Here is a 25,883-nt window from a genome sequence, read left to right as displayed (position 1 = left end):
CCGGTTAAAACCGGTTTCGGTTTTTAGAATCAACAATTCTTAAATTCATCGCCATGGAATAAAGAAAAGATTGCTTCACGTATAAAAACGAATGCTAGTATAGTACGAGGGTTGCTACTTATATATCCGGAAACAAAAAAACAAACGTACACGGCTGAAAATGGTTTTATTGTTTTTCAAAGTATTCCTCTTGATGATCTATGCACTTTTGCATTCGTGTGAACCAATTTTTGAAGCACTTCTGACACTCCGCCTGAGGTACCTCTATAACTTGTTGTTTGAATGCGTCGACAGCATCTTCAGCGGTCGAAAATCGTTGACCGCGTAATTTATTTTTTATATTGGGAAATAAATAAAAATCATTGGTTGCCAAGTCAGGGCTGTACGGCGGATGACCCGTTAATTCCACATTTTGACCTTCCAAAAATAGAGTTGTTTCGCGTGACGTATGACAGCTGGCAATGTCATGATGAAGAATGATTCTTCGTCGCTGGTTAGTTTTACGAATTTGTTCAAATACTTCCGGTAAGCAAATGGTCGTGTACCAATCTGAATTAACCGTTTTACGGTTTTCTAGTGGCACTGTAGCTACATGGCCATTAATACCGAAGAAGCAGGCCACCATTTGTTTCAATGTACTTTTTGCACGAGTAACTTTCGTACCGTTGATTGTTGCTTCGTTTTGGGATCGCATGCAGATCCAGGATTCGTCACCTGTATAGATGTTATAAACGGCCTTTGAGTCACCACGGTTATATTTTTTTAACATTTTATTGCACCATTCATCTTTTTGCTCCTTAGTTAAGTTGCGCGGTATCTAACGCGAATAATTTTTTTTTACAGCTAAATGATCATGTAATATGCTATTAATGCTAGTCATAGAAATACCCTGAGTCGACTCTATCTCGCGGTACGTAACATGTCGGTCGTCCATTATAAGTTTTCGCACAGCCTCAATATTTTGTGGTACAACGACCGATTTCGGGCGACCTGCCTTAACTTCGTCCGTTAGCATACTACGTCCACGATTGAACTCACTAAACCAGTGATACACAGTAGTTTTAGATGGAGCTTCATCACCAAAAGTTGAAGTTAGTTGATCTATGCACTGTTGTTGCGTTAAACCACGCCGAAAATCATAATAAATCATAGCACGAATATTTTCACGAGTGAGTTCCATTCTTGCAGCGAGATGACATTTAAAACCCGTCAAAAACAAAACACTAGCGTTAATAAGAAAGAAAAAATATACCGGCCAGTACTTAAACAAGTTCAAATTTTACCATGGAGGTCAAATATACTATTTAAGAAGATTGTAATCCCGGTTTCCGGATATTACGATCGATCCACGATTTTATCACGAAATTAAAGACAGAATATCTGACTATTTTATTGTATTGTATGGGAATTGTCAAATGAGTTGATGTTATTTGTAACTAGGAATAGGAACAAACCAATTATATTAAATTATTTTTTTGGTTTGTTGATCAAACTAACACAACACCACATTATTTGATTTGATGTCGATTCAACCGGTTTAGGACCGATTTACACCCTTATAATGAATAAAACATGCAACTTAGTTAAATAAATAAAAAAACCGAAAAAAACCGAAACCGGTTTTTTCAAATTCTAAAAACCCGGTTTTGTGTTTCCGTAAAAAACCCGGTTTTAACCGGTTTTTTCGGTTTCGGTTAAAACCGGTTTGCATTCCCTATTGCCGGTCCCATATTGGGATACCTTCCTCCAATATAGAAGGGATTTAGGCGATCAAGTTTTAAACCAACACTAATCTATGCACAACGATTTAAACTTAAATCGAAAATTTCGCTTATAAATAATATATATTTATAATCTTTTATGTTATACTTTAAAACAAGCGATTTGGTCTTTGATAGACTTAAAATTTAGACAAATATTAAATTGGATTTCTTGGTAACTCCAGAGACATTTCTGGTAACGACAGAGACGTGAAAAGTGGTTAGGTACTTTAGGTAGGTAGGGTTAGAGCCGGCACAGCTTTATATCGACTCACGTGCTTGATATTTTTCAGTGACTTCTATTATTATAATAAAATAAGGATGACAGCTGGTAGCTGCAGCTACCAAAAGCATGTGAGTGGATATGACGTTCACAAGCGCATTACCTGAAAAATAAACTACCTTTATCATAACGTTTACGATGTGTAAGGCACATAACAAAAACTTCTGTACCCGTGTAACTACCATAATTTAGTGTCAAACAACTTCAATAAATCTGCGGTGAAAAGTTTTGAAACGCCTCGGAAATATTAACCACGGGGTTAGCCGCGTAAATTAGGTTGTTAGAACAGAGTTTGGACCTAGGATGAACTTTATGCAAAACTAAATTTGGGAGTGCAAAGAAAAAGGGGCGTCGTACGTTTAAATTGTGGTAGAAGATAATAAATCACTCGGTAAATATTTGCCTGTTGTTATCTCTATTGTACGCGGTTAATTATATTGCTGTCAAACTCGCACAGTGACATTGACAACCGGCATCATGGGCGGAACAGCAATATAACTATGCGCGTGTAATAGAGATAGCAACAAGAGGGTCAATGTACAAAAATTTATCTGGAAAGCGTCTCTTATTTATTGACCTGTGAAAGAGCGCTGGAGGCCTAGTTACCTACAGATTTTTTAAACGAAGACTTAATATTACAAAATAAATCTGAATAGGCCTCCAGACTCCAGGTATTTACGCACCGCCATAAAATGTGTACAATCCCTAGTAAATCTCTAACCAAGATTAACCTAGCCACAAATGTGAGCAAGTAATTTAGATAAAAGCCAGCAAACCGGCCCTTTCCGCCGCGCCGCAACGCTTTCCAGTCTCGTTCCCCTGTTGCGATATACAACTGGCCGGGAATTCGCATTGCGGGCGCGAGCGCGAGAAAGTCAGGTCAGTCGACATTGTATTGTGACCTAGGGATAATAAAAATTAGTTACCTGTATCGCTAATTTTCAGTACCTGTATCATATCATCGGTAGGTACAGAAAATTATCGCAAAAAAAATATTTTTTTCATTCATCCAATATTTTTTACAACGGAATGATTTTCAGGAATGGAAAAGGAAAGGAAGGAAGGAAAGAAGTAATTCATTGAAAACTAATCAAAAACAGTTTTTTATACCAGAATTAACATAAAATAAAGAACATGAGCGAGCAATTCGCTCGTTTCTGGATAGCGACTGGAACGCCAACTACTATCACTGTAATTTTATAAAACGACTTTAGAACATTGTCGTCTCATTGAAGATACGTCCTTTTCATACTCACGGAGAATAAGGCATGCATGACCTGTAGCAGTATTTGCATAGAAAAGGTTTTGTTGGAAAAGAAATATCTAGATGTAACTATAATACGCAGTCTGTCTAGAAAATTATTACTGGTCGCTTCAGTCACTTAAACTAAACAAATCGCAAAAATACGTTGTCAAATTTTCTTAATGAATATTTATTAACTTTAAGAAAAAAATAAAGTTTAAGAAAAAAACGTGCCTCGAAAAATCAAGTAATACATTTTACTTGATTTTTCGAGGCATAGATGGCGACAATGTTTGTTATTTAACACATATCAGTGAAAGAACATGGGTCAAATAGCCATCGCATTTCTTAACCGGTTCTCGTGAAATTTGGAAGGCAGGTTCTGTAGTAGATAAAAAAATTGTCGTTTTGCTTGTTGGAAAATGTTCCAAAAAGAAAAATTGGTTTAAAGGACTTAAGCGCCAGTAGGGTCTATGGCACTTAAGACTATGAGTTCGCTATTATTAGCAAAGTTTTTTTTTTTTTTTTTCATTTTTAAGCTTATCGCTAGGTTTACAGCTCACAGAACCGCTAGTGTTATCTAATGAAGTCTACAATTACCAACTGAAATAAGATTAATGAACAACCCCGAAATCGGGGTATTTTACCCAACTTCCGAGGGACAGTATTAAACAAATTAAGTTTTCTTAAGGGCGAGCCGTACTAATCTAGTCTAAGAGCTTATAACGCCCTTAAATCCGTTAAAATGGCCTATTAAATTCAGGGCAAAGTCAACACTTTGAATTTAAAACTAAAGTTGGCGGGATGGTATTAAGTGGAAGGGTTAAGTAGGGGGGATAGTTGTCGTGAGTTTGTGGACTAGTGATGTGCTGTGTGACTGAAAATGAAATGTGATTTTGTTTTAAAGCTAAGGAAAGTTTTTTCTTCTATTTAAGTATTATTAGCTTATAATTTTTTTGTTTTTTAGATCCTGACTTGATGTTATCCTGGGGTTTAAAAGGAACTTAGGGGACTCTTTAAATAATTATTATAGGTACACCTAATACACCTATATCAATGTGCCTATATTTTTTGATCTCGGAAAGCACCAATGCTGAATTATAAGTAGTGAAACTCGGGATGAAAACCATAATATGATAGCATATCTACTGTACTCTATGGGGTGGGTTCTCTTTCTGCTAAAGATTATTCTATTTATTTTATAAACTGAGATAAATGTCGTATGCTAATGAAAGGTCTAGTGTGCTAGTAAAAGGTGGTCGCGGCCGGAATCGAACCAGCGTCTTCAGCTTAGCAGCGGCTAACGTCTTGACCACAAGACCACCCGGCTACGCCGGTACACGTCCCAAATTCTCCAGTTAATAAATAAATAACAAACGTGTGTGTGTATGTGTGTCAGCTCCGACGCACGACTGAAGTTTACTCCTTACGAACGATTATAAAATATATAATAAAATTTAAAATCAAAACTCGGCAAATTGACAGTTGTTATTTAATGACATTGAATAAACAAAGTGTTTCCATGCAGGCCATGCAGCCGTTGCTAGGGGATGCGCACGAACCATAACGTAACGTAACGTTTGATTTTACTCCCCATACATTTTCATACCCCGGGCTTAAACTCCAAAAATAATTAAGTGGCATATGTCGTTTTTGAGTTATTGGAATTTTGCTTTGATTTCAATTAATCAAATTTGAAATGTTGACATAATAATCGGTCGGGAGACGACCGCCTACCACTACAAGGGTTAATAAAATATTTTGATTTGTTCCGTAAATAGTTGTAATATTATTTTAGACACACACTAATCGAGTCCCATCACTACCCGACCCAGTGGCCCCGTACACACCCGGGAGGTATCCTAATTTGTTGACCGAACCCGTGTTAACACTATAGGGACTGAGATTGAGCTAGATTTGCGATCTGCTTAGTTTTCGGTTAAATACGTACCTACTACATTGTTGTACAGGCACCATCAAATATCTTGGAGCGGCAAACGTGCTCAAAAATATCTAAACGCGCACTCTAATGGCTGAGTATATGGTTAAATTCAACTCAATTGATGTACGAATTCCCGAGATAAAATTACAGACAGATAAGACGGACTGATGGACGGAAGGACAGACCAAGATATGTTGGCAGCTATTTTGATAGCCCGGACAGTGCAAGTGTTATTTTAAAAGTAAAACTTCTATGAAATTATTACGTTTACTTAACACTTCACAGGCTGGGCTGTCAAAATCGCTGCCAACTTAGCGTGGTCTGACTCTATAAGAATTTCCTTTTGAGTTACGGAACCCTAAAAAGTTAGCTAAAGTCCTTCCTGCACGCATTAATTAATCTTCGTGAAATATAAATTAGGACAGGATTAATCAAACCGTTGCTAAGAACAAAGTAAGTAACAATAATGGTACACCAGAAATTGTTACAAATGACTAGATTATCTTACCACATATCACGCGACATCATAAATCAAGTCATGCCCAGGGTTGCCATATGTCAGGATTACCCCTGTCTGCATGGTCTAATTCTAATTGTTATTTCGCAAATAATAAATAAATATATATTAGACATTTTTTAGATAGGTTGTGCAATAAAGAGGATTTTTATTGTATTGATACGAGTACTTATGTGTTCGAAATTTGTATTTTATTGTAAATGGATATATATAGAGGTGTACAATCGCCCTCGAATAGGGAAATTGTTTTAGACAACGAGAAATTTAACAATCTACGCCAGTGAAAGCAAATAGCTCGAAAGCCAACTCACCCGGTCTCTGCACGACGAATCGCTTTGTCGGTACCGACACTCTTCATTGGCGAGCTGATGCTGTAGTGGCTCCGGTGAGGGTTTGGAGCACACAAATCGACAGTTTTTAGGTATTTTTTTATTTTTTCACGACGCACGAGCTTGCGTATACGGCCATGAGCAGCCATCGAAATCTATCTACCTTCCACTGGCTTTTTATAAACGTCAAAAAATATTCGAAAAGTACCCTACCTACTGTCGCTAATTAATGTGTTCCATTTTACGATATAGAAATGAAATGTCTCAAAAAAATAACAAATAAACTAAACTAGATATGGTGTCCGGACCGATCATTCCGCCCACCAAATACAAAGTATTTTAAGAATAAACTAGTCTATAGGTAAAGGACACAACTTTACCAGAGGTCTTTGTATTAGACCTGATTGTGACCGAACCGTAGCTACACGGGAGATCCCATCTTTGCCCGGATGCAAAGATACTATACGACCAAGAGACCAATGAAGTGGCTTCAGTTGTTCATCTTTAATCAATACTAATGTGCCCACCTTGGGTTCGTCAATATCCGAGTGCCATTTCGCGCGTTGATTTAATGTATGTAAATACTCCAAATGCCATCGCTTCCAGAAATCACGATGAAGTTTCTGCACAAGCTGCCAACGATTCGAAATAGAAATGTTTATGTCGCTAGTTGACGTATCTACAAGTGATGTTAAGGGCTCTAAGGTGAGAAAATGTCCGGGTGTTAACACTGACATGTCGTTTGGATCGGAACTCATCTCACAGAGTGGCCGTGAGTTAAGGGCCGATTCAATTTGTGCGGCCACTGTAAGAAGTTCCTCATAAGTTAGGATTTGATTCCCTACAACGCGAGCAAGATGCGTTTTAAACGATTTGATGTTGGCTTCCCACAAGCCGCCGAAGTGGGGTGCGGCTGGTGGATTGAAAGAGAATTCGATACTCTCACGAGAAGCTGCGTCTTGCATGAGAGGTAGCAATGCGTTATAAGCGCCTACGAAATTCGTACCTCGGTCACAATGTATGCGTTGGCAACGGCCACGGCGAGCGATAAATCGACGCAAAGCAGCGAGAAAGGCTTCGGTGGTCAGTCCTATAACAAGCTCGACATGAGAAGCCTTGGTCGCAAAACATATAAATAAACACACGTGTGTTTTAAAAGGCCTAGCTCCACGATAGCGTTTAATGTATGTGGGAAAAGGACCCGCAAAATCGACACCGATACACGAGAAAGGTTTTACTTGTGAAATACGAGTTTTTGGGAGGTCTGCCATACGGGGCACCAAAGGTTTTGGATTAGAGCGGAAGCACTTTATACATTTCGATAGGCGAGAACTAATTACGCGCTTAGAAGCCAGTATCCAAAAGTTTTGTGCAATCAAGAAATTTAGCGTGCGTAATCCCGGATGCTGACTATCGTTATGTACTTGGTCGATGACGAGCTGTGTCATGCGATCCTGACTGGGCAGCAGTAAAGGGTGCTTGCAATCATAATCAAGTTCAGAGTGAACCAGCCTACCGCCCACCCTCAGCAAACCGGAATTATCGATAAAAACACTGAGTTTTCTGAATTGTTTAGGCAATTTTTTACCTTCCTTTAGAGATATTATCTCATTCGAAAATGACTTGTCTTGAGTTAACTTAACTAAATTAGTAAGGGCACCATCGAGTTCCGATTGAACAAGTGGGCCGAAGCGTCTTTTGTCAGGGTTACGACAGTTATGTACGAAACGATGAACGTAAGCGACAATGCGTTTAGCCTTATTGAGACTCGAATGTCTGGATAAGAAGTCATCAAGTTGGTTGACGGCAGTAAACAACACGGTCTGCTTGGGGACCCTTTGTTCTTCCAACAAGTCCGATTGCGGTTCGATAGACGACGGTAACTTTGGCCAAGAGCTACTGTCAAGTGCCAACCAAGCCGGGCCTGTCCACCATAGAGGATGATTTACAAGTTCTCGAACAGTCACTCCGCGAGAGGCACAATCAGCTGGATTGGTTTCTGACGTGACATGGCGCCAATGACCAGCGGGTATTCTTTCTTGTATGTGACTTACGCGGTTACTGACGTAAGTTTTCCAGCGTTGCGATGGCGAACGTAACCAGGAGAGTGTCACAGTGGAATCAGACCAACAGAAAATATCCTCAAATTGGACGTCTCCGTTGTAAATTTCCTTTACGTGTTTAACGAGGTCTGTCAGCAAAACTGCAGCGCACAGTTCCAAACGGGGGGTAGAAGTACGTTGCAAAGGAGAGACCTTACAGCGTGACATTATCAAATGTATAGTGATGCTACCATCACTATGTCGAATGCGAAAGTAAATGACAGCCGAGTATCCTGCCTCGGAAGCGTCACAGAAGCCATGCAGCTGAACACTGCAGGACTTCGTCGATGGAATGAATCGAGGTATTTCGAGAGACGACAACAAGTCGAGATCTAAACGATAACGAAACCAGTTTTGACTGATATTGGGGGGTGCTACCACATCCCAATCCAAACCGAGAGTCCAAAGTTCTTGAATTATGCGCTTGAACGAGAGTGTCAAGGGTGTAAGAAACCCAAGAGGATCAAATATGCGCGCCAATTCCGAAAGAATATTTCGTTTTGTGCACTTTTCATGAAGCGCATTGACCGTGAAAGTGAACGCGTCACTGGACGGGTTCCACTCCATACCGAGCACCTTAACAGGAGATGTCGGTTCCGAATCAAAAGAGAGCGTCTTATTATGACAATGGGTTGGGTCGAGATTGTCGAGCAGACGGGGACAGTTGCTCGACCACTTGCGAAGTTCGAAACATCCTTTCTCTAGGATCTGAACCACCTGAGACTGAAGGTCGAGAGCTGATTCGACAGACTCAGCGCCTGTCACCACGTCATCGACGTAAATGTCTCGTTTGAGGACGTCAACCGCACGAGGATACTTTTTGCCTTCATCAATAGCTAATTGAATCAGGGCTCGAATGGCTAGGAAACTGGACGAAGACATGCCGTAGGTCACGGTGTTTAAACGAAATTCTTGTATAGGTTCATCGAGGGAGAACCTGAACAAAATGCGTTGGAAATCTCGATCGGTAAGAGAGACTAAAATTTGTCGATACATTTGACGTATGTCGGCTGTGAAAACAACCGCATGCAAACGAAAGCGAAGTAATATCGAAACGAGATCAGATTGTAGTTTCGGTCCAACGAGCAACTGGTCATTCAACGAGGGGCCTCCAGTAGGCTGAGCAGTAGCATCAAAGACCGCTCTCAATTTGGTGGTGGTGCTGCTGGGTTTGAGCACGCAGAAATGTGCTAAGTAATAAGCACGCCCGTCTGACTGGGGTGCTACTGGTTCCATGTGACCAGCATCGAGATAATCACGCATAAAATTATTGTATTCTGTCCGGAGTTCCGGTTCACGAGAGAGTCTCTTTTCGAGAGAGAGCAGGCGGCGCTCGGCAAGAGCGCGCGAGTCACCTAAACGAGGATCGACGGTTCGAAACGGCAAGTGTACGATATATCTCCCGTTCGAGTCACGTGCGTGAGTCGAGGCGAATATTTTCTCGCACATGACTTCATCGTCAGTTAAGGGCGAAGAGTTAGGGAGACTTTCAATTTCCCAAAATTTTCGAATTTGGGTATCGAGCGATTCGATCGAGCAAAACAATGAAGTCTGGGAATGGGAAGTTGCGCAAGGGGCCTTTCCCATGATAACCCAGCCAAGCTTGGTCTCAAAGATTGTGGGTCCATCGTCACAGTTGTGGCGGTTACCCAAAAATATTTGACAAAAAACATCCACTCCCAATAAGGCGTCAATGCATCCAGGTTTATCAAAATTAGAGTCGGCGAGTTCAAATGCTTTGACGCATGACAACTGGTCCATGTCAATTTTTACTGCAGGCTGATCGCTGCAGATTTTGGGTGTAACAAAGGCTTCGACACACATTTCAAAATCAGATTTCATGCTGCGAATGTTAAGAGTGGTATAAGAAGTTGACAACGTTGACACCTCACATACACCCTCAATAGAGGTATTTTTTTGTCGTATCGGAAGTCCAAGCCGCTGCGCGCAACGTCGCGTAATAAGGTTTGGCTGACTGCAATTGTCTATGACAATACGAATTTTTTGATAACTACCGAACTTATCTAGTACCTCCACGCATGCAGTAGCAAAAAGAGATATTCGACCCACAGGTGTTGGATCGGATGCGAGCATGGCCACTTGTTTGTCAGGTACGTGCATTGGGGTGTCGAGGGGCGAGGACGACGAGCAAGTCGCGGCGCCAGCGTTGGTCGAGGCCGAAGAAGCGACGCTGACTTTGGAATTACCGCTATCGACATCGAAATGAATAGTAGTGTGATGGGCAACATTACACTTTAGACAACGAGACTTTGAGGGGCAAGTTTTAACTACGTGTCCAGAACGTAAGCAGTTGACGCAGAGCCGATTGTCCTTGACAACAGAAAAGCGCTCGTGAGGCGTCTTGTTCCGATATTCAACACATTTAGCAAGGTCATGATTTGACTTGCATAACACGCAATACGATTCGATCGAGGTGGCGCTAGTGGTGACTAGCGTTTTATAGGCTGCTCCCGCAGGAGCACGATCCTGCGCCGGGCGCCAGGCAGCGGTGCGCGGCGCGGCGTGAGCGCGCGCGGTACGCCCGGGTGCCGTGGGTGCGCGTGCCGCAGGGGCGGCGGCGCACTCGGTGAGGTCGGCGAGCTCTAACGCTTGACCGGCCTTACTCACGTATTCTAACAACGACTCGAATGACGGTACATCTTTGTTGTCGTTTTGCAGTTCAAAACGACGACGGGTATCCTGGTCCAATTTATTGATCAATAAATAAAACAATGGAAAATCCCAATCGTTGACGGGAAATCTCAGATTTTTCAAAACCGCGATATTTTCTCTAAAAGTGTCTACAAGTCGACGTAACTCGCTAGGCGAATTAGATTTCAACGAAGCGTTCTGAATTTCTTCCCAATGACGAAAAGCCAATTTTCGTTTGTTATTATATCTATCAATCAAAGCCGCGTAAGCATCTAAATAATTGCTATCCGATAAAGGAAACCCTTTTAATAATTGCAATGGTTCACCCGAAAGGAGTGAAATTAAAATTGAGAACCGCTCAATATTTGACAATCGTTTGTTTTGATGTACCATTGTATTGAACATATCATAAAATGTTCCCCACGATTTAATGTTGCCATCGAAATGTACGAGATTTAAACGAGGCAACTTAACGGACAAATCGGTTCTATTTGTCTCGCCCTCGATAGTAGTCGCGGTCGACAACGAAGTGTGAATTTCGATTATTTGAAAATATTTGTCGTCAAATTCTTGACGTACAACATCCTCCTGGTCTAATTCGTTCACATCTGTTATTTCCGAAATGAGTTTCAAATGGTGGGTTTCAAAACTAGAACAATAGCCGTCTATTTTGCTAAATCTAGACATAAACAATGGTAATCGCGAGGAATCCACTTTAGCCTGCAACCCAGCCGCCAAACATTCATCGATTCGTTTGATCGATATTTCGCGTTTCAATTGCAAATTACGACGAGCAAGTGCCTTAGACATGATTAGTTTGAATATGAAGCAACCGCGTTAATTAAATGTAAAAGAAACTTCTTCGATAAACAAAACAACTTGTAGAACAAACAAATTTCAACCTTATGTACTATGCTATAAGGTCCACCCGCCACGATACTACCGAATACACAACTCGACTTAAAAATGCTAAATAATATTTGCGAAGAATAATTTATCTCGCTACAATAGGTGCGAAAGGAATTCTTATTAGAATTATTATGTTAATAGACGGTCAAAACGATTAGAAGCCAGACTTGCAATTCAATTATATTTCGAATGTTTCCGAATGGAGGAGACGAAGCGAGAATCACTTATTAAATGTGAGATACTTAAATAAATTATTTGACTACAATTTATCTACAATAACAAAAACAGTTCGCACCGTGCTGTGCTGCCGTTGGAAAATAGACCTTAATGGATTGTAGATAAGCTCGCGAATACTTTGTGCCGATTATGAGTACGTAACGTAAGTATTTAAAGTTAATATTTAGCAGAAGTAGCAAGTTATTGATAAGGATTAACTATGTGATCTATGTGAATATTAATGGACATCTATCTGTGAACATTATTCAATAATAATGCACGATATTTGTATGGACTAAATACGCGGGTAAAATATTACTAATTTATCTTATATGTACTTGTACTATTGTGTAAATTATATTCGTCTAGGCATTATATTCACTTTACAAAATAACAATATCTAATTATCGCTATTCTTAAAGTCCCCAAATCAACACTGTAGTATATAGGTTATTATATTACGTAATCAGAAATGGCACGCGGTGCAAATATTATCCGACTAATTTTAGAAGTGTTCAATTCCCAACGGTGTCAATACCAAATTCAATGACTACTTAATTTGGCCGTATAATATGATTGCATCATCAATTCGATCGGTTAAAATTCGATATTTTAATATAATGTGATAAAATAACTGTATTTCTATAGGATTATAGGCAACGACAACGAAACGAAATTAGCGACAGTTTTAACGAAACGAAAGAGGTTCAAACGTCACTCCTGGCCCCGAGACAGGTTAGCTGTTCTCAGTTTGAGGAGGATCCGCGGTCGAAGGAACAAATGTACAATCGCCCTCGAATAGGGAAATTGTTTTAGACAACGAGAAATTTAACAATCTACGCCAGTGAAAGCAAATAGCTCGAAAGCCAACTCACCCGGTCTCTGCACGACGAATCGCTTTGTCGGTACCGACACTCTTCATTGGCGAGCTGATGCTGTAGTGGCTCCGGTGAGGGTTTGGAGCACACAAATCGACAGTTTTTAGGTATTTTTTTATTTTTTCACGACGCACGAGCTTGCGTATACGGCCATGAGCAGCCATCGAAATCTATCTACCTTCCACTGGCTTTTTATAAACGTCAAAAAATATTCGAAAAGTACCCTACCTACTGTCGCTAATTAATGTGTTCCATTTTACGATATAGAAATGAAATGTCTCAAAAAAATAACAAATAAACTAAACTAGATATGGTGTCCGGACCGATCAAGAGGATTACTATAACTAACTTAAAACTAAAATAGACCCATGAGGCATTGTACAGTCAGCATCAAAAGTAGCGGATGAAACAACGCGCCAAAAGTATCTGATATTCCGGATAACTTTTCCAAATACAGATAAATTGTTAAAATTCGCGCTCAAAAGTATATCTTTTACAGTCTTAGTTATTCTATATTAAAGAAATCACTTTTTGGTAAGCTGTTACAGAATGGTAGATACTTATGAAACGTTATTTGATCCGCCAGTTTTGATGCTGACTGTACCAAGGATGCTGGCGGCATTTCCTCGTTGCCGTCAAGCCAAGCAAGGAAGCTGTCAGCTCTTCGGTAAATACTTGATACTTGTTATATATATGTTGGCGGCCGATCGTGAAACCAGGCCGATCATTAAGTTCCTGTCTAATATTTTGACGGTGGTCACATTCAACCAAAAGATAGGTTGGATAGGTTCATCAGGTTGCTTCTGATGCCCGTAGGGGAAACTGTCCAGAAATTACTCAGGCAACGAGACAATGATTTTGACAAATCACGATATGTTTAGGAATTTCATGATCTGCCTGAGTTTACGATCGGCCGCCGACATATAGATATAGACCCAGTCCAAGGTTCAGGGCGGAATCATGACCCCCAACTTATTACTATATCCGGGAAATAAGGAATTCTGGCCATGGCCACTACATGTGGTTACAGATGAGAATCCATTGCGGCGCATAACATTTGATGTCCGCAGCCTAATATCACGAATACAAGTATTTCCACGCATGTATGACACAAAACTAATTTCACCAAAGTTTTATACTCCAACAAGAATTAACCTAATAAAGTGCAGTTTCCATTATTTAAAGTACGAGCAAACTCTTTTACATAAAGTAGCGCTATCGCATGCATTTCGGTCTCATGCATATGCAATGTTTAAATTAAGAACTGCGTGTCAGCTAAAACTTGGATTAGGACTAACCTCTTTTTTTTATACTACGTCGGTGGCAAACAAGCATACGGCCCGCCTGATGGTAAGCAGTCTCCGTAGCCTATGTACACCTGCAACTCCAGAGGAGTTACATACGCGTTGCCGACCCTAAACCCACCCCCCCTAGTTGAGCTCTCGCAAACTTACTCACCGGCAGGAACACAACACTATGAGTAGGGTCTAGTGTTATTTGGCTGCTGTTTTCTTGGCCCGAAACCGGTAAGGGCCACCCCACACTAGCGTCCGTCTACTCTATGGCTGCTGCTCGACGCAACGTTGGCGCAACTGCACAGCGACGCCATTTTCCATAGCGCTGACTACACTCCGACGCTAGTGTGGGGTGGCACTAACTTGTAAATACAGTAAAACCGTTTTAGTAAGATTTCCTTAGGAGGCGACCATTAATTGCGTTCGGTTTCTTCTATTTGCATTTTTATTTTTATTAATAGTATCTACATTATTTTGACAACCGGTCTAGTCGGTGACCCTGCCTATGAAGCTGATGCCCTTGGGTTCAAATCCCGGTAAGGACATTTACTTGTGTGATAAGCACAGATATTTGTCCGAGTTATAGTAGTTTCCTAAGTATTTGTATACCTATGAGTACCCCTAACACAAGCCCTCTTACCTTAGAACTTAGCCTTGTCTTGAACTTAGTCTGGGGCTTAGTCAATTTGAGTAAGAATGTTCTATAAATTTATTATTATTTATATTGCTGTTTATTCCATGCCTTGTAAACGATACAACACAGTAATGCAGGGAGTGTCGGATGAACGGAATGCGGGGCAATGCGGTCATTCGCAACTGTACAGTGCTTATGTCACCACAAGCTTGACATGCACACGACCTTTGCCCCGTTTACCTACTCTGCCATACTTACAATCCATTAAGAAGGCGTAGAGCCAAGTTATTAGGGCGTCCACTAGATGGCGCGGGTGCACGGAGAGGGCGCACCATTGTAGGCAAAATCCGTCGCACGCGTCCGCGTCAAAATGCGGGGATTTTTCTCTTTTACTCGCAGTAAGACGTAATTAGAGTGATAGAAAAATGTCAGCAATTGACGAATTTCGATTTTCGCGATTATAGCCCAGTTAGCGGCGCTCATACTATTTTTTGTTAACCCGCTCACCCGCTCCGTGCAACCGCACCAGCTAGCGGTCGCCCTTATGACTCCTCTACACGATGGGCCATCATACTGGCCCACTAAAATGGGCCAGCAGCGTGTAGAGGGCAGTGGAGTCGGATGGCTTATGGCGCGGCGGGATGGCCACGGTGTCGGTTTTTCGTCCGCATATCAAAGGTAGTGGGGGCCAGCGATAGTGCGTACACATCTACACGTGGCCCATTCCATAGTGCGTGCTCTCAACCATTGCATAGCCAGCTCGCTGGAACATCGTGTAGAGGAGCCATTAAAAGAAGACAAATGATATGACGCGCCGCATGAAACTTGAGATGGAAGATTTAGCCACCGCGCGGGTTTTTATATTTTATCCCAATTACCAGCAAGTCGTGTTATTCCAATATTTTTCTGAAGCCAAATATATGAACGCAATCATACTCATGAAATAACGCCAACGCAATCACACTCATGAAATAACGCCATACTTTAAAATATACCGATCAGGCGCGCCATAACCGTAACCGTCCGAACGACAATTAGTATAAACCAGAAGTGCAATAAAAACAACCCTCGCCGCGGCACAGCACTACTTCATGGCCAGTATTTTGACTAATTCCACGCGGTTATCATTAGCATACGGCTCGCTCGCCGATCCGGTATGTGAGCGTGTTAGCGCTAAGAACGTAAGAGATACCGCTCGCACACCGCAGGGCCTAGTCAAGCTGCCAATCGTTTACGCCGCGAACGAAACGGTAATCTGTCTATATAACTTTTCCATATTAGTGCGACGGAGAGACAAAAGCGCGCATCGTTCGCTACGGCGTAAACGATTGGAATCTTGGCTAGACACACTGAGCGGCGTGCGTATCGGCATCTAACGTGAAGACCGCCGATGCTTGAGGTAGCGTTCGGATTCAGGAGCATGTTTTTTTTTTCACTTAACAAATATGTGTACGAAACGCGAAAATTAGTGTTATACAAAATTACGTTAAAATAGTTAGCTTACACGTTTGTTGCATTATTTTCTGCGTTTTTCAACTCTTAACCGCGTGGTTTTACAAGTCAAAATACTGCTCACAATAACAGTACTATGACTACCGGGTGATTTAGAACACTCCCCGCCCGTGAAAAATTAAATTTGATGTTTTATGCCACAATAAACGTCCGTTAAGGGGTCTAAAAGTTACGTGGTGATTTAGGCCCCATATAAAATTAATTTCTAACGTTTACCCTATTTCTGAAAGGGAGGTTGTGTAGAAGCCGTTATTTTGATGGCACGAAGCCTACTTAGATAAATCACAGCATTTGGAACTTGGAACCCACGCGGTCATTGTTTTGGGAACATTTTGGACGGCTATTAATGGTTTTAAAGCTATCTGTACTTTCACTACAGTACTCTAAGTAGAATTGGTATAGTTAATTCCGAAAAAACTGACAAATCTAATATGTAACAGCAGAAAGGGGACAAACTGACTGAGAAATTGCTATAGTTCAATTGAAATATGAAACCTGATTAGGTGAGGAGAAAGACCGGAGCCGGTAAGCCGATAAAGATAAAAGACATTTAATCCTGACGATCAAAAAACAAGTCTTTTTTGTGTATGTATACGAAATCATTTTTGCCCATACTGAAAAAAAATATCAATTTCGCTCGGTCAATAAGTACCTACACGCAGAGCTAGGAAACCGTTTTATTTTTGAAACCGGTTTCCTTCATTCGCCCGGGAACGAAAAGGATTTCGTTTCCGTTTGCGTTGCCGGTTAAAGAACCGTTCTATTGAGATACCAATTTATCCAAATTCGTTCGCCTTCCGTTTTTGTGGAATGAAATTAACAGGATAAATTGAAAATATCGAAGCGAGATGGAACGAATAAATATTACTATCTCTTTCACGTAAGACAACGAGTTTAACCGAGAGCCTCCGAAAGCCGAGAGTAACTGGTATTATACCGTTCTCTGCGAACCATAAAATTCCATTCCGTTCCCTCTTTTTACCGGTTAGAAGAGAGAACTCAAATATTTAATTCGCGTTCCATGAATTAACCGGTTTTTAAAGAACGAAATAAAACGATTTAGGAACGATATGAACAGGTATTTATATACCGGTTCCGAGCCCTGTCTACACGTCAATAAAAGTTAGAGTTTGCTCAAAATATAATAAAATCCCGGAACATATAAAAACTCAAAACCCAATTTAAGAAGCAACTAAAATCATTTCTAATTAGTAAAAAATGACAAAAAACAAACAAACAACTTCATTAATGACTTTTTATTGACATTTAAATCTAATTATTAACTTTTTATTTCTATATTATTTTTATTGAGTTGAATTATGTGTTGTTTCTTGATTTGCTTTTTAGATCTTCTCTTATTTAATTTTATGAATTGGATTTGTTAAATATTTCATGTTGTTAATAATTTAATAATCTGATAACTTAATTAGTTTAAAGATAGTTAAGGAAAACTTTTGTACGCCAATAGGCAAAACACAGAGTTTTCGATTCCCTTGCAAATATATTCTCGTTTCGATGTGATTTTTTTTTCATGGCATGGCCTTAGGTACTCATTCAAACGAGTAAAAAAACATTATTATTATATAAATTACCTTTTTGCGTTAGCCCTCTTAACCTTATACTTTTCAGTGGCGTAGTTAGCATTTGCTACGTTGCGAAACGAACTTAAATACTATCGACATAGAGTTGTTATTAGCAAAGTTCAGATTAAACGTGCAATTTGTGGAAATCGAGAAAATTATTGAAGACGTTTTCACTTTTATTGGATGGTACTTTTGATTATGATTTAAGGATGAGATTCTCTTGTTAACGAAGAACGACAATTTAAACAGTACTTTACACAATCGTGATATGATAGAGAGCTTTTCAGTCGAGTACCGTATTAAGGCAACCAAGCTTGCTGAGTTGCCTAAGTAAGGTACGAGATTGAAAAGCTTGATTATATCACTATTGTATACAATACTGTTTCTACGAGCCATCCAAAAAATACTATTTTTACTATAAAACCTAAATAATTAATGAACATTGGTAAGTATCTTAGTAGACAAAAATGTAGTACAAAAGACAATAAGACATAAACTCCGCGACTCCGCGCGGCCCCGCGCCCGTTTAGTCTTTTCTATTATGGGAGCGCGGCGGCACGTGATTGGTCAATTTTTTTTATAGTTGACTACAGCGTATCGAAATGAATCTTATAGTTGAGTTGGGAGCCCATACATGAAAACTATGTATGTATATAATTCAAGCATTACAATCGACGAGTAGAAAAAAGATAATTATATTTTACTTGAAAACATACAATAGAGATTTTGAGTTTAGCTTTTAGGGATTCGTCAGAAGGTATAAAAATAACTTTAGACCAAAAAAATCATTTAAATGGTAAGATACTTACAGAAACATCTCTAATAGACACCATTAACAATTTCTTATGACCCTCTAAGTTGTCATTTAATTTGATCCCGGCAAAGTGTCAAAAACACTTCGGTCGCTTTTGTCCTGGAATTATTAATGTAGGCAACTTAACGGGAATGACATTATGGCCGCGTTGCCTAGTGGCTTACAGAACTCCTAGTGTAAATTTATTCGATAGCGAAACGTACGCGTTTGCATTAAGTCTCATTTTGTATGGGATTTAGAAACAACGCGCCAAGCGGGACGTTTTGGAAACTCAAAATCCCATACAAAATGAGACTTAACGCAAACGCGTACGTTTCGCTATCGCATAAATTTACACTAGGGGTACAGGTTAGAAATACTTATTTAAATAATACTATATTATGGGACTCAAGAAGGTCATAGGCCAGGGGTTCCCAAAGTGTGCGCCGCGGCGCCCTGGTGCGCCGTAGAAAGTAAAGAGGGGCGCCGTGAGTTCTATCATTATCCGAAACCACAAATATTCGCGGGTACCTATTTGAGCGCTCGCATCGGTAAATAATATAGCGTCGCGTCACTCTTTTTCGACCGTGATTTTAAATTTACAAGGGCGCCGTTGCAAAATACTAAACTTGTAACTGCGCCGCATGTTGAAAAAGATTGGGAACCCCTGTCATAGGCGTTCAAAAATTGAAGCGCTTAGCATAACAACGAGTAAAACAAAGATGAATGGAATGCGAAAAAATAACAGATTTCTTCGCAGGTATAGAAATAAATATGTAAGGTATAGAAATAGAAATAAGTAGTTTTTGGGCTCCATATGTATAGCCTATCTATAGTTATATAATATCATTGCACAAATCGACCTAGCTAGTCCCACAGTAGGTAATTGTACCTACCTCAATTCAGTACTATCATAGTTCCAGAGCTCCAACCCCATCCTGGTTACCGTAGCGGGCCGATACGACTCACCTGTTGTGCGACATTTTGAAGGTATCATGGCCGCTACCAGGTGATTGTTTGTTATTGTTGCAGTACTGTTCGCTTTTCTTTTTGTCTTTGTTCTACTAACACTTTGTTTTAAACCTTAAATGTTACTAACCATTATGGACCATTGTTGTCTTTTGAAATAAATAAATTGAAATATAGTATGAACTTTGGTAGGGTAGTGTACAGTATTGGTATGTGGTATACGGAGTTTGTAGTAGTGTACCTTAAGTGCGAGAGTCAACTCGCACTTCGTCGGTTTTTAGAGACATAAATGGCCAGCCAGACTATAGATATGATAAGCAGAAGGTATTTTAGGAAAAAAAAAGACTCATTTTAGTACCTAGCGGACAAAATCCATACCATAAATCTTACATCAACTGGCAACCGTTGAAATTAATTTTTTTTGCTATGAGCCAGAAAGCAAATTCAAATCTCACATGATACACACAATCTGGATCCCATTCTCAAAACCCGCGTCCCATTTCCGCTCACATTTGATAAAAATAAAAGCGTTCCGGGGGCCGATCCAGTTTTAACATTTGATATAATCAAAAATCATTTATTTTCAGACAACAAAGGCCCATTATCATACAGACTAATCATATAAATTTCATAATCTTAAACGATGTATGTTGGTCCTGGTCTGCCCTTGTGTCGGAATCGGCAATTTGCCCTGGAACCTCCGAATCACGACACCCTTCGGCCTGAAGTCGGCGCACTCGATGGTCCCCTGCAGCGGTCGCGACACGCGCACCTCACTGAAAAAAAAACCTGGTACTGGTAACCAGAATCTGGTTAGCTGTACTATACTGTCTTGTTGTATATGTGACGACAGGACACTTTGTAAACATAACCAGACCATTCTGGTTAAATTAAATTTGTTAACTCTATGAAGCGTATAGTAATTCATAAAGTGCAGAAATGTAATGTATACCCATGCACCCTAGTAGTGGGTATAAGACTTTTAGTAAACCCAATTAGCCGGTCTGTTAATGGTTACTAAATAATACAGTAACATATACGTTCCTATCCTGTTGTTATAACAAGGTATTTGGTATGTGTAACTGAACGATTTGTGCGGTGTACTGGTTTTATATTGTTCACGTTACCAGAACGCACTGTGCTAATGGGACTTCTAAACGGGCCAAATGTTCACTGCAATATGTGGCCAGCAACTATTGGTGTCCTCTTACTCACATGTTAGAAAGGGACACTAATAGTTGCCGGCCACATATTGCAGTCAAAATATGGCCCGTTTAGAAGTCCCTTCAGCACAGTGGGTTCTGGTTACGTGAACAATATATAACCAGTACACCGCACAAATCGTAGACAATTTAAAAGTAAAATAATACGAGAAATAAAATCAAACGCTTTATTATTGGTTTTCTAAATAATGATAATTATAAAGCATCTTCAAATTATTTAAAGTATATCAAGAACAGTATAAATTAAAGGGTCTAGCAGGTTAGGTTAACAAGACTGCACCCCACGAGGGATTCGGTTATACTTTTAGAGTAGTGGCTGCACCTGAGAACAAATAAATAATTAATTTAAAACATAGTTTTTGTATTTGACTTAATAAATACGTATATATGCGTCAACCCTAATGTGCAACAACCTAGTTAGAAAAGGCAAAAGAACTGCTCAAGCTACTTGTTTTATGAATACATGAGTTATAATATCACTCTCGTCGATAAATGACATGGATAAAATGCATAGCCATCAAATGACGCCATTTTGTTACAATAAATATGTCGTCACGCGAAATAATTATGTAGGTATCAAACACAAACTAGGTAAGTACAACCACACACCACACCTCGAGTATATGGCTAAAAAAAACTATTTTACAGCGGAATTGAATACAAAGCATTCATAATTATTTATTAATAATGAATACAGGCTAGTGATGACAAACATTAATTTTTACTTACTTTCGAAAATTTCCGTATATTCCTCCAGGTTCCACGTTATTAGATGGTTTCTTAGGTCTTCGTCCATGTTCACAAAACAGACAAGTTTTTAAGCACACTTATACTATACACTTGTACTAGTTTACAGTTAAATTATGGACAGGATCTAAGTAAATAAAAACACCGACCGTCGCAACGAAAGACGCTGGGGCAATGGCTGTTCCGTGACTTGCGCAATTCCTTTCTCCCTCCCCCGCCACCGGCGCATACACCATGGTGTTGGCACAACTGTTTGATTCGTTCAGAATACAATGCATTATAGTAGCCATAACATAATAACTTGTAACGTGTACACTCGTATCTTTATTTTTACATATCAATAGTTAGTGTTACGATGCATATATTAAACGAGACAAACGTTTAATATTTACAACACTTGCATCTTTAAATATACAACGAAATTGTAAGCAGTACTAAATTGCATTTAACTAGAATTAAACAGTGATGTTTAAAAAACAAGTTTTACACGATACAACATTTTTTGTTATTCCTAACGGATTTTAGTAGGTATAACTATATTTTTAACTACTATACGTTCTGGTAGTATTGTAGAAAAATATTTTTTTCGGTGCTCAAGAGTTGAAGTGCACGTAGTGGCGCGATCGAAGCTGGAACACCTTCAGCGCGTATATGGTTTTCTATATCTCAGCGTTCTGATCAGCGTTAGCCGCGAACGCTGATTGGTCCTCAAGAAATGCAAGCAGGAGTCGTCTCATAATGGCTTCTCCAAACGTCACTGATAATCGTACGCCATTTGCGATACATTGCGGCATTTGATCGATCGATTAAATTCGTTTTTCCTATTTAGCCAGCAATTAATGTCTGTAGAACCCTAAAGGCTGGGGTCGGCAAACGGCGGCTCGCGATCTGCACGCGGCTCTATGAATGCAATGGCGAATTTCCAAGACACCCAAAATATTAAACCACTTCATACTCAAATTACCTTGCCCAATTGTTAAAACAGAATTTGCCTCCTGTTTCAGCGCAGAAAAAAGGTGAAAAACGAAAAAGGTATCAATTTCCAATGTATTTCCCTTTTAAAGTACATCCTTGGAATACCGGATGTTTTACAGGAGCTATTAGCGTCCGGAAAGGGTGTTCGGCTTCGGGTGGAGTCGTGATTGGTGCGTTAAAAGGTTTTTAAAATATATATTTTGCTTTGATTTTGTTCGAGCTTTTGCGTTCTTATGATATACAAGGCAAAAGAGCAGACGAATCGCCTGTCAGTAAGCGATTACCGTCACCTATGGACATCTGCAACGCCAGAGTTGCAAGTGCGTTGCCGGAATGAAGGTCGTACCGGTCCGGAAATATCGCGGGCTACAGTTCATTCCACAGTTTAATAGCTGTGCGAGGCAGAAAATTTCTGGAGAAACGCACAGTTGAGGACTACCAACCATACCACCAACCTTAGTGATAAAGATAGAAATGTTGCCGCGTAGAAAGATGGCCGAAATAAACGACAGGAATTAATCCGAACAATTCCTCGGACCACTCCCCGTTATAAGTACATGTTTGTAGTTTTACTAGCTACACAACACACAAAGCTACAAAGGTAAACACCGCTGTTTGTTTCCAATTTTCGATTGCGTCAATTGCTGGACATAACTACTTAATGTCTGTAGCTCTGCAAAAACCGACCAAAACACAATGCACTAAGGTTACAAACACAAACATCCAATCCGATATTACCTGATACAACAAAGAAACAGATCCCGGATATAGAGATACAAATGTCGGAATAAATCCCGCTGTCACCCGGGATTCCGGACAGAACCTGTATACGCATTTCCTCGTAAACCAGTATAAGTTCAATCTCCAATTACGCTTAGTTTAGACTGATCTAGAGGTCAGTTTATGATGGTAATTTTGGATAAAAGAGGTTATCGTGTGAAAAACGCGCTCTAACTAGCATTTATCTTACTTGTTTACCTCTTTGAGACAGTTATGTTAAACTTGCTTGAGCCATGTAAGTACATATATGCAAATTTTGGCAATTATCTAATAAAAAAAGAACTCTGCAAATGGGACAAATAGCGAATGCGCTTCGAAATCGATCCTACCGTTTGAGAGCTACCATACCGCAGACAGACATTGGCGACAACTTATAACAACACCCCCTTTTTGCGTCGGGGGTTCAATATCATCATTTTACATAAAGTTACAACGCGGGTCAATGTACAAAAATCTATATGGAAAGCGTCTCTTCTTTAACAAACAAGTTCAAATCAGTTAACGACCTGAATGCCACGCTATAAAATTGTGTATCGTAATATTTTTTGGCAAATTGGTCGCAGCAAAGTGCTTAGTTAGTGCCCACATTTATTGTTGTTGGCAGTATCCGACCGAAGTTTCGGTTTCGGCATAAAAATCATGTTTCGGCCGAAAGTTCGGTTTCGGTAGAAAAATCCGGTTTCGTTCGTTAACTTGTTGTAAGTATCATATCATTCCTCTTAACGTAAATTTTTGATAAGTTATTTTTTCAGAGTAAAATAGAATATATCATCATATAATTTACTCAAATGTTACCTGGAAGAGATCCCTCAATGGGATACGTTCGCCTTAGTACTTCTTACTAATTGTATGTTACTATGTATTTACTACTACTACTACTAAAATGTTAGATAAAAATGATTCTGACCGAAACCAGAAAAACGTCCCACTTTGTCGCTTGCCATAAGAACGCCTTAACAGGTTATTCGTATAAAGATACAAACAAATCTCGTCCTTATGGCAAGAACAAAGTTGAACGTTTAACCGGTTTCGGTCACAATTAATAACCTTACAAACGCCATACTTCCAACCCCCTTTATTTGAACTGAAGATTTATGTCAAAGGCCCTCCAATAAATAGCATAATAAAATTTATAAACGTCACCATTTCGTACAATTACAAATATCTGGGAACGAAGCCTCGGAAATGAAGGACGGAGCCGAACGAAAATTGTGTTTCCTATTTCAACGTGTACTTTAAATACTCATCCGTCCAAATAGGTTGTCAATTTAATTACCTACGTTGTACACATATTATCAAACGTTATACAACTACATAACATATTAACTAACCAGGTATTCTGATGATAGTTTGAACGCCTGCATTTAACCTGCACGAGGTTGAATATGCATGTACAACTTAGCCATAAGCGTCTCTATGACACGCGTGCACGGTAGTAGCAACAGCCTCCTAAGGACGTTGACTGAACGCCTTGATTGCGATCTTACGAGCTACTGGGTAGTATACGAGATGTGTTGATAGGCAAGGCTAAATAAGCTGGATAATTTAACTTTAATTTAGTTTTATGTAAGTTAATTGTAAATACATCTTACTCAAAAATATGTCCCATAGCATCTTATTCCAGTGTAATATTTATATGACCTAAAATTCAAAAGAACTTAGTCAAATTATGTCCTTTTTAAAATGGCCAAATGTCATATCGACTTTTATTCATATCGTCCAAGTCTCAAAATAGCTTAATGTCAACAAGTATATTTCGCCAAATGCCGAATTTACTACGGATTTCTTTTTTTAATATATTAGGTATAACTATGTCTAAAGTGCATTTTTATAACCCTTAGCAATTTGCTGGAACTAAAGATGATAATATTGGACAAAACAGTACTCATTATTGTAGATAATATGAGATTTATATGTTATGACACCACGTCGTTTTAAAGTTTAGGCATTTTGGAAATGTGGTATTTTGAGAAAAAACGTTAGGCATTCTGAGATCCAGGAATTTTGGTAAATGAGTAAAATGAAATTAAGGTGCAACAAAACCAAAGCGTTATGTTCTTCATTTGTTTTTAGATTTTATATATGGTAGCCAATTTTTAGTAACTAGCATTGGCATAGATGGAGAGTATGAAAGTGGCCAAACTGATATTAGTTTGAAGACTGATGTGAAGAAGTTGTTGAATGAAACATCAAACCATGCTAAATTTAGCACCAAAGTTGGAAAAATAAATTAAAACACTATTCCCTTCGTGAAACCCGATTTTGAAGGTCTGAGGGCAGACCTTGAAAGTTGATAGAAGTGCTTTTATCGACACTGAATAAATCATGGTGCGGAGGAGTGTAACGGAGAAAGTACAAAATCATCTTCATTATACATTTTCTGAAAAACTTTTTTTTTTTTTTTGTAACTATTATTATAATTACTGACAAGTGATACCTGTCAGAAATGGCGACATCAAATCATATCTAATCGTATAGTAATAATTTATCGACAATTTCTAAATTGGCAACTGCTGCAGGTTTTTTGGCGACCCGCTAGAC

General features: G+C 39.5%; 1 protein-coding gene and 1 long non-coding RNA gene across 2 annotated transcripts in view; both read right to left on the bottom strand.

The window, feature by feature from the left end:
- Positions 1-25,883, bottom strand: part of LOC133530647 (calsyntenin-1) — a 340,667-nt gene that overhangs the window by 262,606 nt on the left and 52,178 nt on the right. The gene's annotated exons all lie outside the window — the stretch shown is intronic.
- Positions 20,994-21,787, bottom strand: LOC133530716 (uncharacterized). Its single transcript, XR_009801362.1, has 2 exons — positions 21,570-21,787; positions 20,994-21,162 (listed from the first exon to the last, which is right to left on the bottom strand). It is a non-coding gene; the product is annotated as an uncharacterized LOC133530716 (long non-coding RNA).

The sequence above is a fragment of the Cydia pomonella genome, chromosome 23 (genome assembly GCF_033807575.1).
Source record: "Cydia pomonella isolate Wapato2018A chromosome 23, ilCydPomo1, whole genome shotgun sequence".
NCBI lineage: Eukaryota > Metazoa > Arthropoda > Insecta > Lepidoptera > Tortricidae > Cydia > Cydia pomonella.
The sequence above is the reverse complement of the archived record's forward strand: the minus strand, read 5'-3'. Positions and strand labels throughout refer to the sequence as shown.